This window comes from Aulonocara stuartgranti (genome assembly GCF_965226115.1).
Source record: "Aulonocara stuartgranti genome assembly, chromosome: 15".
NCBI classification, from domain to species: Eukaryota; Metazoa; Chordata; class Actinopteri; order Cichliformes; family Cichlidae; genus Aulonocara; species Aulonocara stuartgranti.
This window is the reverse complement of record NC_138951.1, coordinates 29,304,654-29,322,711: the sequence shown is the minus strand read 5'-3', so window position 1 is coordinate 29,322,711 and position 18,058 is coordinate 29,304,654. Positions and strand designations below refer to the sequence as shown.

Below are 18,058 nucleotides of genomic sequence, written 5' to 3'. Positions count from 1 at the left end.
TAAATCCCAAAAGGTTGATTCTATTCATCTGGACATTTTCAGTTGGAGAAACGTTTCGTCACTCATCCAAGTGACTTCTTCAGTCTCAGCTGACTGCAGGTTTCCCCAACCTTATAAACACCCGTGAGTGAAGTTGCCCCCCCTACCTTCTTCAAATCGAACAAAATTGATGTCAAACATTTGTCCTGCAAATTATTTTGTTTGTGCAGGTTATGTTTCCCTAATTTTATAAACAGTACATGTACAGTGAGAGAGAGATGTTACATCTGTCTTCACTTGCATCCCAGTCATAGAAGCGTTGGAGGTCGTTCATAAGAGATTACAGGATCATCCCAACCTCAGCAACAGGACCACTCTCAGCACTGATCAGTTGTGTTTGCTTTTGGAACTGTCTTAATTCCACCTATTTTGCATAAGGGTCAGTACAGGCAGAAATCTAGGTGTGCCATGGGTTCCCACAGGCCCCTGGTCAAAGTCACCAAACCAGTTCGTAAGCAGGTACAGGTGTGGCCAGAAGGGTCCTCAGAGGCACTGCTTTTCCACCACAGGCCGCCACACACGACAACACCACAGACTTTCAGGAATATACAGAAACTGTCACTGCCTACATCCCAAAATGCATCGATGATGTCACAGAGACCAGGACTATCACTGTCTGGGCCAATCAGAAACCATGGCTCACAGGTCAGGTTTAAATGCTCCTAAAGTTGAAAAATGCAAGCCTTCAGAGCCGGGAATTAGGGGAGTCTAAGAACAGCAAGGGCAAACCTGTCACGTGGCATCAGCTACAGCAAAGCTTCAGCGACAGCAGAGATACTTGGAGGCAGTGGCAAGGAATACAAACCATCACAGACTACAAGCCCACTCTACAGACCGTGGTGACACAATCCCCAGACAGTGTGTGGAGATCTCTCCACCATCATTACTGAACCCAAGAAGTCATCTATCTCCTGCTTTAAGGACTACCGTCCTGTCAAACTCACCTCCATCATTATTAAGTTAAGTGCTTTGAACGGTTAGTCATGCATCAAATCAAATTATTGCTTTCCCCCAACCTGGATCCATTTCAGTTCGCATACCGGTCAAAACGCTCAACCGATGATGGAATTTCAACTGCCCCTCACTCAGCCCTCACACATCTGAACACTAGAGACTCATATGTCAGAGTGCTGTTCATAGACTTCAGTTCAGCATTCAACACCATCATTCCCCAGCAACTCATTCACAAACTGGATCTGCTGGGGATCAGCACCTTGCTGTATAACGGGCTGCTAGATTTCTTGACAGGAAGACAGCAGACAGTACGGGTCAACAGCAACACCTCCAGCCCAAGAACACGGAATACGGGGGCTCCCCAAGGATGTGTGTTGAGCTCCCTTCTCTTCACTCTGCTGACCCACGACGAGATCTACTACAGGGGTGAAGTTAACCATCTGCCAGAGTGGTACAGCAACAACAACCTGTCCCTGAATGTGGAGAAGACCAACAGTGACTCTACTTCCTCTGCAAACTGAGAAGCACAAGAGATTCAACCCCCATTATGAGCACCTTTTACAGAGGCAAAGTTGAGAGTATCCTCACCAGCTGCATCACTGTGTGGTATGACTCCTGCATTGGGTTCTGCAGGAAAAAATGACAACGGGTAGTGAGAGCAGCCGAGAGCATTGTGGGGACCTCTCTTGCCTCCCTCCCCAGGAGATCTACTGCACCTGCCTCATCTGGAAGGTCGTCTCCATTACAGGTGACTCCACTCATCCCTTCAACAGCGTCTTCAGTTTGCTGCCATCAGGAAGGATACTGAAGAGCCTCCGGGGCAGAACCAGCAGACTGAGAGACAGCTTCGTCCATCGGGCTGTCAGGATGCTGACCATCTCTGGATCGAGAAGGGGGGCCCAAGGGTACATCTTTCGCCATCCTACAATGCTGTGATTGTAGCCATTCCCCACTTTCTGTGAATGGTACTCACTGCCATTGATCAATAGGCTTTGATTAGTTGTCATTGATCAATGGTCATAAGAATTTGCATACTAACAATCATGGAATTAACCCCCCGGCACATTGTTCATTCAGTGGCTAGTTTCCTTCACTATGCAAATGTACTGTTTATAAGGTTGGGGAAACCTGCAGTCAGCTGAGACTGAAGAAGTCACTTGGATGAGTGACGAAACGTTTCTCCAACTGAAAATGTCCAGATGAACAGAATCAACCTTTTGGGATTTACTTACCTGGATGATTAAGCACGCATCAAGACGTTATTTTATTAAACATTTTAAAATGTTAGCAGCACAAACAAACATTTTTGCAGCACAAACCAGCACAAACGTTTGACATCCATTTTGTTTGATTCCATTAATATGGGGGGGCTGGTTGACCTCTAGAAATTTTTGTTAATATCTTTAAAATAATAACGGCACAAACAAAAATTTCTGCAGCACAAACCAGCACAAACGTAGCACAAACGTTTGATACCACTTTTGTTGGATTTGGGTAATGTGGGGGGGCTGGTTGACCTTTTGACCTTTACATTTTCATTAATATCTTTAAAACAGAAGCAGCACAAACGAAAATTTTAGCAGCACAAACCAGCACAAACGTAGCACAGTTGATTGACACCCATTTTGTTTGATTTAATTAATGTGGGGGGGCTGGTTGACCTCTGATGACCTCTAGAAATTGTTATTAATATCTTTAAAATGATAGCAGCACAAACGAAAATCTTTGCAGCACAAACCAGCACAAACGTAGCACAAACGTTTGATACCACTTTTGTTGGATTTGGGTAATGTGGGGGGGCTGGTTGACCTTTACATTTTCATTAATATCTTTAAAACAGAAGCAGCACAAACGCTAATTTTACCTGCACAAACCAGCACAAACGTAGCACTAAAAAAGTAGACCATTTTGGCCCGTTTTGGAGCAGTCTGGGGGGATGGTGACCTTTGAATGACCTATAAAATAAAGTTTAATATCTCGGAAACCGTAGCAGCACAAACGCTAATTTTACCTGCACAAATCAGCACAAACGTAGCACTAAAAAAGTAGACCATTTTGGTTTGTTTTGGAGCAGTCTGGGGGGATGGTGATGTCATCAGCAAAAAATATAACTTTTAATATCTCAGATACTGTAGCAGCACAAACGCTAATTTTACCTGCACAAATCAGCACAAACGTAGCACTAAAAAAGTAGACCATTTTGGCCTGTTTTGGAGCAGTCTGGGGGGATGGTGACCTTTGAATGACCTATAAAATAAAGTTTAATATCTCGGAAACCGTAGCAGCACAAACGCTGATTTTACCTGCACAAACCAGCACAAACGTAGCACTAAAAAAGTAGACCATTTTGGCCCGTTTTGGAGCAGTCTGGGGGGATGGTGACCTTTGAATGACCTATAAAATAAAGTTTAATATCTCGGAAACCGTAGCAGCACAAACGCTAATTTTACCTGCACAAATCTGCACAAACGTAGCACTAACCGCTCCGCCTATTTGCCTTTACGTTTCAAGTGGGTGGGGGGTCAGCTTCACTCTGCTGTGTTAGCTTCTCCTACAGCTCCGGACCGCTAAAAATGCGCGTGCTTTTTGTGAGCTCGTTCCCGGCTCGTAACCAGCGCGTTCTGCCGTCAAGGGCGATCATTGGTTAAATGTGATCATGTGGCTGATGCAAGCCAGATCCTTTTATTTAGCAAAACTGTGATTAATAGTTAAATATTATTGCTGAGGGGCACAGACAGGACTCCGCACGCACGCACGCACACACACATAAAAAAAAAAAAAAAATTTTATAAGTTGCCTCAACAAAAGGGCACTTTGGGCACCCATCAGGAAAGGGGCGGGTGCTCAAGCCCCCCCCCCGCACGTGCCTGCTATAAAGGGTCTTTTAGTGTGATGCGAGTATTTGTCTTTTATGGTGCATCTGCTTTGTTTTTTCCAGTCTCAAATGTTGGGATATGGCTTCTATGTTAAGAATGTTTTATATAATAATGCTGAAAAAATCCTAGGGTTATTTTTTTTCTGACAAAAATCAAACTGGCAAAACACAAGCAGAGCAGTCAGAACTGTTCTTTGTTTCACTGTTTCACATTATAACCAAAGAAAAGTAAGCATAAGTATACACATTAGTCACTTAAGCCTAAGTATAGATACTAATGTTAAAACATTTTCTGGTAAATGCTGAAGTAAAAGATAAAAGTAGGTCTTTGGAGGACATTTATACCAGGTAATTTTTTTTGTCAAGCTAAATGAACCTCATATTATGCCATAATAATGCTTAAATATCTGTTACAAAAACCAGAAAAACCAAAGGGAATCTAAAAAGTAGGTCTACTTTCTATACAGCTTCATTACCTTACATTTATACCCTAATATTGATCATGAACATCACAGCTGCTCTGCTCCAGTCAAACACAGGGCTTCATTGCAAATTTCACCAAATTTCTTTCAGTGAACATGTGAACAACAAAATATTCTTATACTTCAACTTGTACTGCAAGATGTTAAAATGAACAAGGACCTTACATCTAAGCATTAAATTTACAGTTGGTCAGTCCTTTTGTTACTTTACATTATGTCTTTTTTCCATCTCTTAGTGAAGAAGTTTTCTCTCCAAGGGAAACTACACAATAACAGCTTATGTGTTCTTTGCAGCTCAAAGAACACAGAACGTTAGCATTTTTCTGTCACTTAGAAAATAATACTTTCTTAAAACCCACATCCTTTGTTTGGTGCATGCTAGCTGCTGAAATACGGAAATACTGCTGAAATAGCTTTCCAGATAATTAAGCCCAAATTTAATAAGGTTTAACTCATTTTTAATTTTCCACTGCCAGTTTGGGTATTTGATCTTCTACCTGAACTGGGAACAAAGATTAATCGACCCTCCATATATCTATAGGAGTATAATGACAAAACATGATGTGGTAGATTAGATTTGTTAGATGCATTAGATTAGAAGAAATTAGCAAATCTAAAAAAACAAAAGCCTAGAAATAGACTGAATTGCAGCAAAGAGAGCAGACATTTGGAAGGGAGCATATCAACTACTATTCACAGTGGGGCATATAAGTTTAAAAAAAAAAAAAAAGCTTCACACAGTGCAGGTACCTGATGGCATGATTAAGACTACTGTTTTTCCTTAAGGCTTCTGCACAATCTATTTAGTCAGTGTCTCCTTACTAAAATCTCAAGTATTTCCTAATACAGCTCATAGTATAAATCCCTCTCCCTGGAGCAGAGTTGAATTATTATTATTAAATTATTCCTGACCTAAAATGACCCCCGCTGGGTCAAAACATCTGCACATGATGTATTTTTAGGATGTTTTTTTAGACACAAGTCACAACTGTTAAACAACTTAATGTTAACGTCATTAGCTATCTACAAACCCAATTTGGAAAACGTTGAGACGCTGTGTAACATGTAAAAACAAAACCGAATGCCATGATTTGCAAATCTCATAAAGCCATTTTTCATTCAAAATAGAACATAGAAAACATATCAAATGTTTAAACTGAGAAAAAGTTTGACTTTTGGGAGAGGAACATTGTGTCATTCTTGTGTGATATAGGGTTCTAGCTGCTACACCCATGCTTTACAGATGGGCGTAGATACTCACTGTTGTACCTCTCTCCTGACATCTTCCATACATAATGACGACTTGAACGAAAAATTCCAAATTTGGATTCATAACCCCATAAAAGCTGTTACCATTGATTTCAAGTCCAGTTGGTGAGTAATTTGGTCTCAGATTACCTCAGATTGGCTTCTTGGCAGCAAACCTCCCATTGAGACCATTTCTAAAACTACAGCCTCAACTGAAGGGCAAGATACATCTCCCAGGTCCCATGTCATTTGTTAGGATTTTTCAATTTTTCCATTTTGCACTGCACACCATGCTGACATATGCCATGTTTTTGGCTAACAGCTCTTTGGGAATCACCTTGCTGGTACAAAAATAATAATTTTTTATGCCTGTCAAACGGTGTTACTTTGAGGGCATTTTTTGTAGATTTAACTAAAGAAATGCTCTCAAGACTAGTAACAACGTGTCTAAAAATACAATTTAAAATAAAAATCTCTACTACATTTTGTTTTGTGTAGACACAAAACTAGTTGATCCCTTGAGTTTGATAGCTTTTACACCTGAATAATTCATAGGTCAGTGTTAAGTGGCTTAACAAACAAGCAAAAAAATAATAAAAAAAAAAATAGTCCTCTAAAATGTTTAAAACAAAATCCTAAGCCTCCAACAAGTCATCATTTTCTCACCAAACGGTTTCTCCCAAGGGCTAAGATGGTTTGCAAATAATTTCTGCTACAAGAAACAGTCTCAGCTTTAAGGTCAAATTCTTAGAAAATCTTATAACTCCAAGAATTTCTAAGAATTTCAGCTCTAGGAGCAATTCTTCATACAAGGAATCTTTGTGAATGCCCAACTGATCATAATGGCGTCATAATTTTCATCGGCGACAGTAACTTCAGTAGCACTTCATGTGTGACATCAAATCTTCTCTGAAATTCTTTGAAAGACTCCTTTTCTCAGAAAACTGATATTTAGGGTCATTTCCGGTGAAAAAAAGTACCAAAGAACTCATGCCTCACACTTAATTTTAGACCCGTACACTTTAGATGAGTTCAGGAGGCTAGCAACAACAATTTAAGTTTCCATACATACGTTTGAAAAGGTAAACAACTACTTGTAACTAACTACAATATATTTACACAAGTACTTATGTATTTAAACACAGCTGCGAACTACATTTACTGTAACTGAGTACTAGGGGTTTGTGCAACTTACACTACCCAGTTATTACATTTAACTGACATTTGTTTGCAAAATCTTTGCCTAAAATAAAATCAACTGCAGAGCACACAAACAGGCTTCTTATGAGATAAAAAATAGTTCATCACGTGTCCATTGCATGCTCCCTCTTTTCAAGTACTTTCTAAAACAAAGTTCAATTCTTCTTCCTTCTGGTGCACCACTGTCTACAGATAAGTCTTTCTAAAGCAAAAAATTTAAAAATGTAAAAATAATTACATTTTCCTTGCCCTTAGTTCTTCTATTTCAAAAAGCATTTCAGTGTAACTTGTAATATAGACATTTAGATAGATAGATAATTTATTTTCTGACAAATTAGATAAATTAATTTCCCAAATATTCTCAGTCTCGTGTTTCCTCTCGTGATCACTGGGAATGGACTGGACTTAATACCAATTAGAACATGACTGATGTATGAGATTTAAAACCAATCCCAACACTGATACTTGGTGATATCAAAAATCCAATATGTCAGGCAATTTTTTTTTCTTTTAGACACACGAACCATAAACAGATTTGCCCAACATTTGTTACATGTAGTTATTTATGAGTCTTTACTAACACAATTCAATTTAAAAATAATCTTGTTTGATTATCAGAACAGTTCATAGATTACTTGCTTACACTCTGCACGATTCGAATCAGATTAGCTAGCTGTTCTGTTTTTGGTAATTCCGAATAAGTGTTGTCAACTGGAAAGTTGCACACTGCTCTCTAGTGGAAAAGCTCAAAACTCAGAACACTACTGTTTTAAATTTTCATATTTCGGCTGTTATACAGTCCAATACTGACCTATTAGCAAATAGCTGATATCAACTCTAATTACAATATTAACTTATAACAGAATTGTTATTATAAATAAACAACATTATTATGAATTTTGTGAGCAAGTCGCAATGAATTTGGTGATCATTTCGTCGCAAAACGTGACATAATAATACTTTAACATTTTGCAATCTACAAAGGTTTGTACTTTGACAAACAACTTGTGAGAACTGTGACTAATGTTCGTGTGTGGGGAAAACAGTGTATAAAGTGTGTGGCGAGGGGCTAGTTATTCTGAGAACCCCTGCTGCAATAAATGAGGGACCACTGTATATACTTTCTCTATGATTATTGTATTCAACCTGTTAACATTTAATATTTTCTTGATAGAACCAACTTATTCTGCAGCAGAGCCATCCCCAATTGCTTCTCCTGGCTCCCTGAGCTCCTGCTGCTGCACCCACAGGTACAGTGGGGCAAAAAAGTATTTAGTCAGCCACCGATTGTGCAAGTTCCCCCACCTAAAATGATGACAGAGGTCAGTAATTTGCACCAGAGGTACACTTCAACTGTGAGAGACAGAATGTGAAAAAAAAAAATCCATGAATCCCCATGGTAGGATTTGTAAAGAATTTATTCGTAAATCAGGGTGGAAAATAAGTATTTGGTCAATAACAAAAATACAACTCAATACTTTGTAACATAACCTTTGTTGGCAATAACAGAGGTCAAACGTTTACTATAGGTCGTTACCAGGTTTGCACACACAGTAGCTGGTATTTTGGCCCATTCCTCCATGCAGATCTTCTTGAGAGCAGTGATGTTTTGGGGCTGTCGCCGAGCAACACGGACTTTCAACTCCCGCCACAGATTTTCTATGGGGTTGAGGTCTGGAGACTGGCTAGGCCACTCCAGGACTTTCAAATGCTTCTTACGGAGCCACTCCTTTGTTGCCCGGGCGGTGTGTTTTGGATCATTGTCATGTTGGAAGACCCAGCCTCGTTTCATCTTCAAAGTTCTCACTGATGGAAGGAGGTTTTGGCTCAAAATCTCACGATACATGGCCCCATTCATTCTGTCCTTAACACGGATCAGTCGTCCTGTCCCCTTGGCAGAAAAACAGCCCCATAGCATGATGTTTCCACCCCCATGCTTCACAGTAGGTATGGTGTTCTTGGGATGCAACTCAGTATTCTTCTTCCTCCAAACACGACGAGTTGAGTTTATACCAAAAAGTTCTACTTTGGTTTCATCTGACCACATGACATTCTCCCAATCCTCTGCTGGATCATCCATGTGCTCTCTGGCAAACTTCAGACGGGCCTGGACATGCACTGGCTTCAGCAGCGGAACACGTCTGGCACTGCGGGATTTGATTCCCTGCCGTTGTAGTGTGTTACTGATGGTGACCTTTGTTACTTTGGTCCCAGCTCTCTGCAGGTCATTCACCTGGTTCTGGGATCTTTGCTCACCGTTCTCATGATCATTTTGACCCCACGGGATGAGATCTTGCGTGGAGCCCCAGATCGAGGGAGATTATCAGTGGTCTTGTATGTCTTCCATTTTCTGATGATTGCTCCCACAGTTGATTTTTTCACACCAAGCTGTTTGCCTATTGTAGATTCACTCTTCCCAGTCTGGTGCAGGTCTACAATACTTTTCCTGGTGTCCTTCGAAAGCTCTTTGGTCTTGGCCATGGCGGAGTTTGGAGTCTGTTTGCGGCTGTGGACAGGTGTCTTTTATACAGATGATGAGTTCAAACAGGTGCCATTCATACAGGTAACGAGTGGGGGACAGAAAAGCTTCTTACAGAAGACGTTACAGGTCTGTGAGAGCCAGAGATTTTCCTTGTTTGAGGTGACCAAATACTTATTTTCCACCCTAATTTACGAATAAATTCTTTACAAATCCTACCATGTGAATTCATGGATTTTTTTTTCACATTCTGTCTCTCACAGTTGAAGTGTACCTCTGGTGCAAATTACTGACCTCTGTCATCATTTTAAGTGGGGGAACTTGCACAATCGGTGGCTGACTAAATACTTTTTTGCCCCACTGTATGTACAGCAAGCACTGATAACGTTTTACTCGATGGCACAACTTCCTCCCACATTCCTCCGACATTTCCGGTTCACGCGCGTCAAAATTGCATATTTTGACGCGCGATTGATTTGTGTTGGACACGCGTTAAGGTGCGAATGTGCACGCGTCAAATTAGGGGCGTCTGGCACGTTTTTGTTCGCGTCAATCGCGTTCGGTGTGCACACACCATTACTGTGAGAAAATACAAACTTTTCCTAATTAAACCATATGGGGAATGCCACAAAAGTATTCATAACAACAAATTAGGGCTGCTCGATTATGGCAAAAATGATAATCATGATTATTTTCACTGAAATTGAGATCTCGATTATTTGACGATATTTATTTAACCCTTTAAGACCTACTATAGAACCAAGTCCGCCAGAGCTTATATTATTTTTTTACATGTTGTAGTGCCATTTATGGGAGCATTTCAAGTTGCTATACAACTGTTATAGCCCATATTTTAATAATATGTATGCATTAAGTCCATAGTAACTACATTAATTGCAAAAAAGTGCAATAAACTACAAAAAAAATTTTTAAATCGTTTTTGTTTGTTTTTTTACATATATTACTTGGAGAAATTTAAGAGGTTTATCCCTCAAAACTTTAAATACAAAAAAGTTGCAAAAAATAGTTTACAACAGGAAATTTATTTTGAGTGTGTTCATAGTTTTATTTTGGAGATACACCAATTTTTATATACTGCAGGAAAAACAAAAAACAATCCTATGATGCAAATTTGCAAAGAAAACAGCATGTGCATCAAAATAAACTATTTCCAGCAGTGCAATTCGAGTTCTAAGCATCCCAGCAACTATTCAGAAAAGTCAAACATGACCAGTATAGGCTTTTAAGGCCTACAAGTAAAAAACTACATTTCCGCGAAAATGACCTCACTTCCGGTTTCGGCCAGGAAATGGCGGACATGTGATAGTTCGCGCTGACGTCTGTTTCACGGTGGGAAGTGTTAAGAACAGCTGATCGGCGAAGCATGTTTCTGGAATATTATGCTTTTGTTCCTGCAAGCGCTTTTTATGCAATTTTTGCAAAGCTATATGTGGAAGGAAACCATGACCGAGGACAAGCTGATGGCATCAGATGTAAGTACAACTCCTCCGGTTTCATATGCAAAACAAATTATTGCGCTAGCTTACGCGGTTCCGGTTCTACAGGGATTTAAAAATAGTTACACAAAACGGAGCGTGCTGCTCTGACCGGCTTTAAAGGGTTAACAATGACTTTAAAAAATAATATAAAATAGTGTGCAACACCACTGAAGTTTTTTTTTTTTACCTCTCTTTTCAACCAACGGCAGTCACTCTCCTCTCCAAATAACTCCTGCTTAGCTTTCCGAGCTTCCCTCGGGTCCTCTTAATCAGCGGTCTCCAACCTTTTTTGCGCCACGACCGGTTTGGACCGGCCTTTAAGGTGTCGCGGATAAACGAGGGAGGGGCTAATAATCGGCTCAGTCATTTTTAATGATCGTTGAAAGCCCAGATCGTAATCGTGATTAAAATTCGATTAATTGAGCAGCCCTACAACAAATCTAACCAGACTTTTAAATTGACCTCACCCACATGAACATTGACACTTTAAAGAAGCTAAAAAAAAAAAGGAAAGTAGCTAAAGGTAAAGCTATCCAAAATCAGCAAACAAGCTACAAGCCAACAGCCTTGGTATAAGCAAATGTTCAAAGCAGTTATGAGAACAATTATGGAGACATAGAGACAAATCCTCTTATCTGGTGAAGTTATAAACATACTGAAAAATGATGTAACTGATACTTGTTTTGTTATAGAAATCTCCTGCACCTGCTTAAGTTTAGCGAGGTAAAATATGTCATATGGGGGTAAAGTAGGACTGGGCGATATATCGAGTTTTTTAAAAATATCGATATATTTTCATACGAGATATAAGATGTGACAATATCGTTTATATCGATATAGTATATGTTACGTTATAATTATACTTGTGGAGCCGCAAGTTTGCCTCTCTTTCATCCACTTTTGTCACTATGCAACGTTACTGGGCCTCGCCTCTCCTTCACTGAACACAACTCCCCCTCCCCCATTGCTTCACCTGCAGGCAACGACAAGATGGACACAGCAAATCTCCATTAACGACTTACCGCGGACCGCCCCGTGCGTGCGGCTGTTCAGCGTCGACGTGTTAGCGAGCTAACCGCGCTAACGACATGCATGGCCTAAAATCCTTTCATTTTCTCAAAAATCGACAGTGTGCCTTATGTATGAATTCTGGTTGTGCTTACTGACCGCGAACCGATTTTATGTGGTACACAGCGCTCAGCAATCTGTCAATAAATGCTTTAGTTCGACTTTGGTAAGCTACGAAGTCGCACTGCTTAATGCATTGTTGAAGCATTATGGCTACCATAGTCAGGAGCCTCGCGGAGTAATACGTACTGTGCTTCAACGTAATATTACCGTATTGTGTGTATAAGGACCATAAATGGCACCTGTTAAGAGACACGGTTATGAAGCAGATTTCAAACTCCAGCCTGTCAGTCACGCAGTAGAACTTGGGAATAGAGCAGCTGTGAAATCTGTCTTTGTTATTATGCTCAGTGTCTTTTAGTTTACATTTTGACTGCACAATTGTGAGCTTTTTTTTTTTTATGCACAAAGACAACATTGTTTTCTTTTATTTATGGAGCATTATTATTTAATAAATGCTGATAATTTATTTTTGAGTAATTTCTTCATGTACATCTACGCTGTATGTTTTTTTTGGGGTTTTTTTGTTTTTTGTGTCCCGTTTGGATCTTTAGCCATCAGAATTGTTGTCTTAAGGCCAAGAAAGATGCCAAGCGGATTTATTTTACCAAGTGGATCATCATGGCCTTGCCATATTGGTCCATTTGATTGACCTTTATTATAATTATGAATTTATTTTATTATTCAGTTGCTACAAACGGGACAGACATGACTGGGGGATAGGACAGGGAGAGAGAATGAAAGAAAGAGAGGGAGAGAAAGAAAACCAAAGGGGAGAAGAGACGGTGAGAAGGGGGAGAAGAAAGAAAGAAAAACAAACAAAAAAAAACAAAAAAACACCTGGGTCACCTGTATGGAGAAAAAAAACAGAAGAGAAAGCAAACAACAAAGAGCAACATAATAAAAAAAAGGGCACCATCACAAACTAGCTAGCAGTAGATATCAGTAGATACTAAATAATAAACGATATTGTGCAGCACGCAAGATAGACAGCGTACAATGTGCTTTGAGGCAACAGCCAAGAAAGCTGTAGTCCGCGTCTGTGAATACCCGTGTGTACACCTGTGTGCATACCTGTGTGGATCAGCATGCTTGCATTCCAAAGGTTTCTCCATGTAACGATCTGCTAGGGAGTGTGGGGGGCCACAGCCCCGTCCTCCAGGGTATGAAGCAGGTATGGAGGAGATCAAAACTCCAGACATCCAGAGGTCCCCAGAACACAAGAGACCAAGGAAGACCAACAGAGGGGCAGCCGCGCCACTGTCCCAGTAAGAGCTGAGGAGAGTCCCAGATGAGGGCTCACTCAGCAGCCGCGGAGCAGAAGCCAGGGGGAGTTGCAGTGACGCGCCCGTGAGCTCCGCCGGCAGCCAGCTGTGCCCGACTGACCGAGCCCCAGGCCGAGAGGCCGGGGGCACCCCACCTCCGAAGTGGCCCGAGCGAGCCCCAGGCTCCAGGCCCCGATAAGCGGCCGCCAAGGAGTGAGCCGGTGTGTACCCGGACGCCCACCCCCAGACACAAAGAACCACCAACGCACCGATGTCTGAGGGAGTCCGCCACCGGCAGGGGAAGTGGTGGGTGGAGATAGGCCTCCAAACCTTGGAGGGCCTGAGATGTCCCCAGAGAGGTGACGTCTGATACCCAACCTGACATATAGACACAGACATACAGGCACACACAGACACAAACATCCATCCCCACCCTTATGCTCTCATATGCACTTACTCCACACTCAACCAACATGGAGACAGACATAAAGAGACGCTGTACACACGATCACACTCCCCAAGCGTACTCTACGAACCGGGTCTAGGTACCCTTGCCCCTGGAGGGGGGAACTGCACCCAGACCCAGGTGGTGTTACCCTTTTCCCTGCGGTGGGGAGAGGCAGACCGCCCCGAGCTGTATGTTAATAAAAGTGCCTGTGTGACATCTGGGACACAGCTTTGACTAAGAACTCTTTTTGTTCTTAACTTATGGCTTAAAAACAAAATGTCGAGATATATATCGTATATCGCCATCCAGCTAAAAAATATCGACATATGAATTTCGGGTCATATCGCCCAAGCAACTAATTTTCAGTAAATTTTCTATATTTCTTTCAAGTAACATACTGGTTTTTGTTTTGTATTGTAGTTTAATCATTTATGTTATTATGAAAACAAGTTTATTTGTGCTTCTATAGGTTGTCAGTTATAATTGTTAGATAGAAAATTAGCAAAAATACGTATCAGTGGGTCACACTTTCAGAGAAATTAAATCAGTGTATCTCTAGTTCTGTGCAATATGCCACACATGATGTCTTAAAAGCGAAATTTTGCTGTGTAAAAATGCTGTACATATCAGGGAAAGGAAAAAAAACATTAAAGTGTGACACCCAAAAATGAAAAAAAAAAAATGTAAGAATGAGAGGACGGGAGAGGAAGATAAGACATTATTATCAAAGGAAATAATGGCTCTTTGTGACACAGATCAGCTGATCACAGCCTGCGCACAAAGAAAAATCTACTGGAACTAAAAACATACATTTTTACATCTGTCATTTGTAAGAGATTCCTTTTCCCATGCTCCACTGCACATCTCCTACACCTGCCAAATCCCACCTTAAACCCTAGGCTATATTCTTTGCAAGCTCCTTTGACTACGATGACCTGGATGACTGAGAACCTTCACAGACACCTAGGCTATACCACACTTCTGCTCATTTTAATACAATCACTTAATATTTTATTATTCTAAAAAAATTAAGTTATGGGGGAAAGAACTTAATTTTGCAATGTAATGATCCCAGCTGTAACACACAGCTATAGTGAACGGATTTTCATCTGCTCAGTGACTGTGATGCACCACTTCCACCAAATCCCAGATGAGAATATTACTAGAGTTGCATGACCATCTGTTTATGTTTAACAAGGAGACAGACCTCTCTGGGGTCTACAGTAGCTGACCAACATCACTAAGGAATTATTATATTAATTTTGCCTGTGGATGACTTTATTTTGAACATTTTACTATGTCTGTAGTCAGAGGCGGAGCCAGACATTTGAAACACCTGGGGCTTAGCCCTAAAGGGTAGTTTTGAGTTTTGTTCAAAGATGACTTCATATAGGGAAAAAAATATATCACATATGCAGGACACCTTAAACTAGTTTTTTAATTAAGCAGCAAGGCAGAACAAAGTCGGGGCTGTATCAAGACACGAGGACTAAACCCCAATTCAACCAGACCCTGAACTGATCCGGAATTAAAACAGGACTACAACAGTTCAAAATCAGGACTACTTGGGATTTAACCAAGACAGAATCAGAACTAGAACTAGATGATAGTAGCACTGAAAATCATCGTAGACCTGCACTTTTTAATTCTACCAAAGTACACTATTTAGATTGAGAAAAGTTTATATAATTATTTAGCCTTGTTGTGCAAACAAGCCTGCATAACTTAATAAATGTAGAATTTGAAAAATTGCAAACCTAAAAAGAAACACTAGGTACGAGATACATGAGGACCTATGATACGGTGATACTTTTGGTAAACAACCATTTGACTAACATGTGTGTCTCACCTGCTCTTGTTCCATCTCTGTTCTGTCCTCATTCTCCATCTCCCCTCTCTCTCCCTCTCTGTTCCTCTTTGTGCTTACAATAATCAAATATACAGTTGAAACCAGATATTTACACACTCTTCAGATCAAATTTTAATTTTAACATCAAATTGGACTAAATGTTTATTTTTTTAGATTGATAAATATAAAAAACATATTTGTTAACTTTAAGAGTAAAGAGAGAAACTATCTGTATTTCTTAATTGTAAATGGCACCAAATTGTATTCAAAATTGAGCCACACTTATGGAGCTCCACAGTTCTGTTTCTGGTGTTTGGTTGACATCTCTTGATTTTCCCATTTCAAAGAAACAGGCTCTGTGTTTTGCCTTATATGCATCCACAGGTGTGCCACCAATTTACTCACATGGACTCTACTAACTTATCAGAAGCTTCTTCAGCTCAGAATGGAATCGTCTGGAGTTTTCTTATTAATTAACAAACTTAGTGTACATGTACTGCTAAATTTGATGAAAGTGATAAAAATAGACAGCTCTGTCTCTCTTTATTCTGACATTTAACTAATTCAAACGATATTTCAATATTTATTTATCCAAAACAAAACAAGTTTACTCTAAATTAATGTTGTACAGTAAAAAAATGTTCTTGTGTTTTCCATAAAGTGTAGGTAAGTATCTGGTTTAAACTGTGAATATACTGCTGTGTAATGAAGTTCCTCATGTTTTGCATAGAAATATACTGAACAACATTCAAAGCATAATATATAAAATACTACCAGAGTTTTTTCTTTGAAAGACGCTCATTATGTCCATTCTTGTATATCAGTACATTACTGAAACTGATTTATTTAGCCGTGGAGGGTAACAACTGAAAATATGAAATAAACACACATGTAAGCTGAGACTCTCTAAAGAAACAGCATTGTTGTTGTTCGGCTTTTCATTTCGCCATTTGTTGATTCACTTGAAGAGCGAGTAACATAATATGGGTCAAGTGATCAGTTTGATATCAATCTTTCGTGATACACCGTCATATTTACATTATTTGTACAGTACGAATGCTTTGCTTTGGTACCTGGTCAAACTTCAGTTCTCCTCTGTCTGCCTAGCTCCGTTTCTCCAACAGCGTTTCTCCGTTTCTCCAACAGCTGCTGCCTGCCGACTGGCAGGCAGCAGCTGCCCCGCCCCGCTTAGTGCCTGAGCTCGGATCATACCAATATTAGGGGGGATTTACGAACAGTCGTAAATTCCCACAGTGTGCACTATGTGCTTCGAATATTGTGTGTAGTTTTTTTCTTTATACAGTTGTCAGCCAGGCATCTAACTATGAAAAAATTACACTCCAAAAGACCCCGGGCTTAAGCCCAGTAAGCCCCCCCCCCCTCCCCGCTCCGCCACTGTATGTAGTGGTCATGCCAAGTGACAAGAAAAACCTGTGTCTTTAAGGGGGTGGAACCTGTGGTCCCAGACTCAATGATGAGCAAATAAAGAGAAAGAAACAAAAGCAATTAACAAAAGAGCTGTTGTTCATTTAAAAAATAAATGTAACAAAATTATTCAGAAAGGTGTCTAGTGGTGTCTTGTTTTAAAAGGTAAAAACTAAAGCAAGAAAAAAAATAGTAAAATAGACCCAGCTGATTGCAGATATGTACTTACCTACTTATTTGTGGAGGCCTAAAATAAAAAAATAAAAAAAGAGAAATAAATAAAACTTTTTTTTAAATGAATGAGAAAAAGAATTGCTGTAATTACAGGAATATTCATTTAAAATGATTTGTAAAATGCTTTTTTTAAGTTCTAAAACATTTTTAACTGAGACTTTAAAGCTTTATGCATTTGTTATTAATATTAGATTTTTTTATTTTTATTTATTTATTTCATCCTGGGAATTCCCTGTGACTAAAACGAATGATAGAAAAATAAAAATTAGTAAAGTAAAAAAAATCCTTTTCAGAAAACATGCTTTACATGAAGCACGTGCGTTTAACAGAAAAACGGTGTTAAAGGGTTGGCTTTTTACTCACTCTTTGATCATCAGTCATCAGTCATTCCGAAGTCAGTGTATTTCCCACGGTCCCACGTTTCAATTTCAGTGTTAGAAAAGAAACCGCTCGGCTGCTGGGGCTGTAAACAGAAAAATTCCCGTGAAGCTGCTTCCACTTTCCTGAGCTGCAAAGGCGCTCTGAAGCTCCACTGCCGAGCAGCAGCTTTAAGTCAGGGAAGCAGCCCAGCTTTAACAAGCGCGTTCAGCCAACTCAAGTTCCGTTCACGACTTTCAAAATAAAACACAAGAGGTTTTTTTCACCACCTTTTTTTCTTTCTTTTTTTTTTAATATGGACTAGCCCATCTCCTGCCTGATTCCAGTGTATGTGAAAAAAAAAAACGTCAGCCCTGACTCTATATAATTTCATAGACCAGGGTTATGCCTAATATCCCCAGGCACAAAGGAATGACTGTGCAGGTAGAAAGGGCTGTAAACTCCTCAGGGTGGGATAGGAGCTAAAAACACATGAGTTAGACAGTAAATGAAGTGATGATCTAAAGCCTAGTGAAGTACTAAAGCCTACTATTGAAAAATGAATATTTTGAACTG

General features: G+C 39.9%; 1 protein-coding gene across 4 annotated transcripts in view; it reads right to left on the bottom strand.

The window, feature by feature from the left end:
• The window catches only part of opn5 (opsin 5), a 73,730-nt gene extending 56,054 nt beyond the window's left edge, over positions 1-17,676 (bottom strand). Inside the window, exons 1-2 of one of the 4 annotated variants that reach the window (XM_082505370.1) lie at positions 17,489-17,676; positions 17,121-17,138 (exon numbers count right to left, since the gene is read on the bottom strand). The gene's annotated coding sequence lies outside the window, so the exon portion shown is untranslated. Of the gene's footprint in view, positions 1-10,963; positions 11,742-16,539; positions 16,593-16,624; positions 16,652-17,120; positions 17,139-17,488 lie in introns of those variants that run through there. The other 3 variants (XM_082505369.1, XM_082505371.1, XM_082505368.1) reach the window with 3 other exon arrangements.
• Between the last annotated feature and the right edge of the window lie 382 nt (positions 17,677-18,058).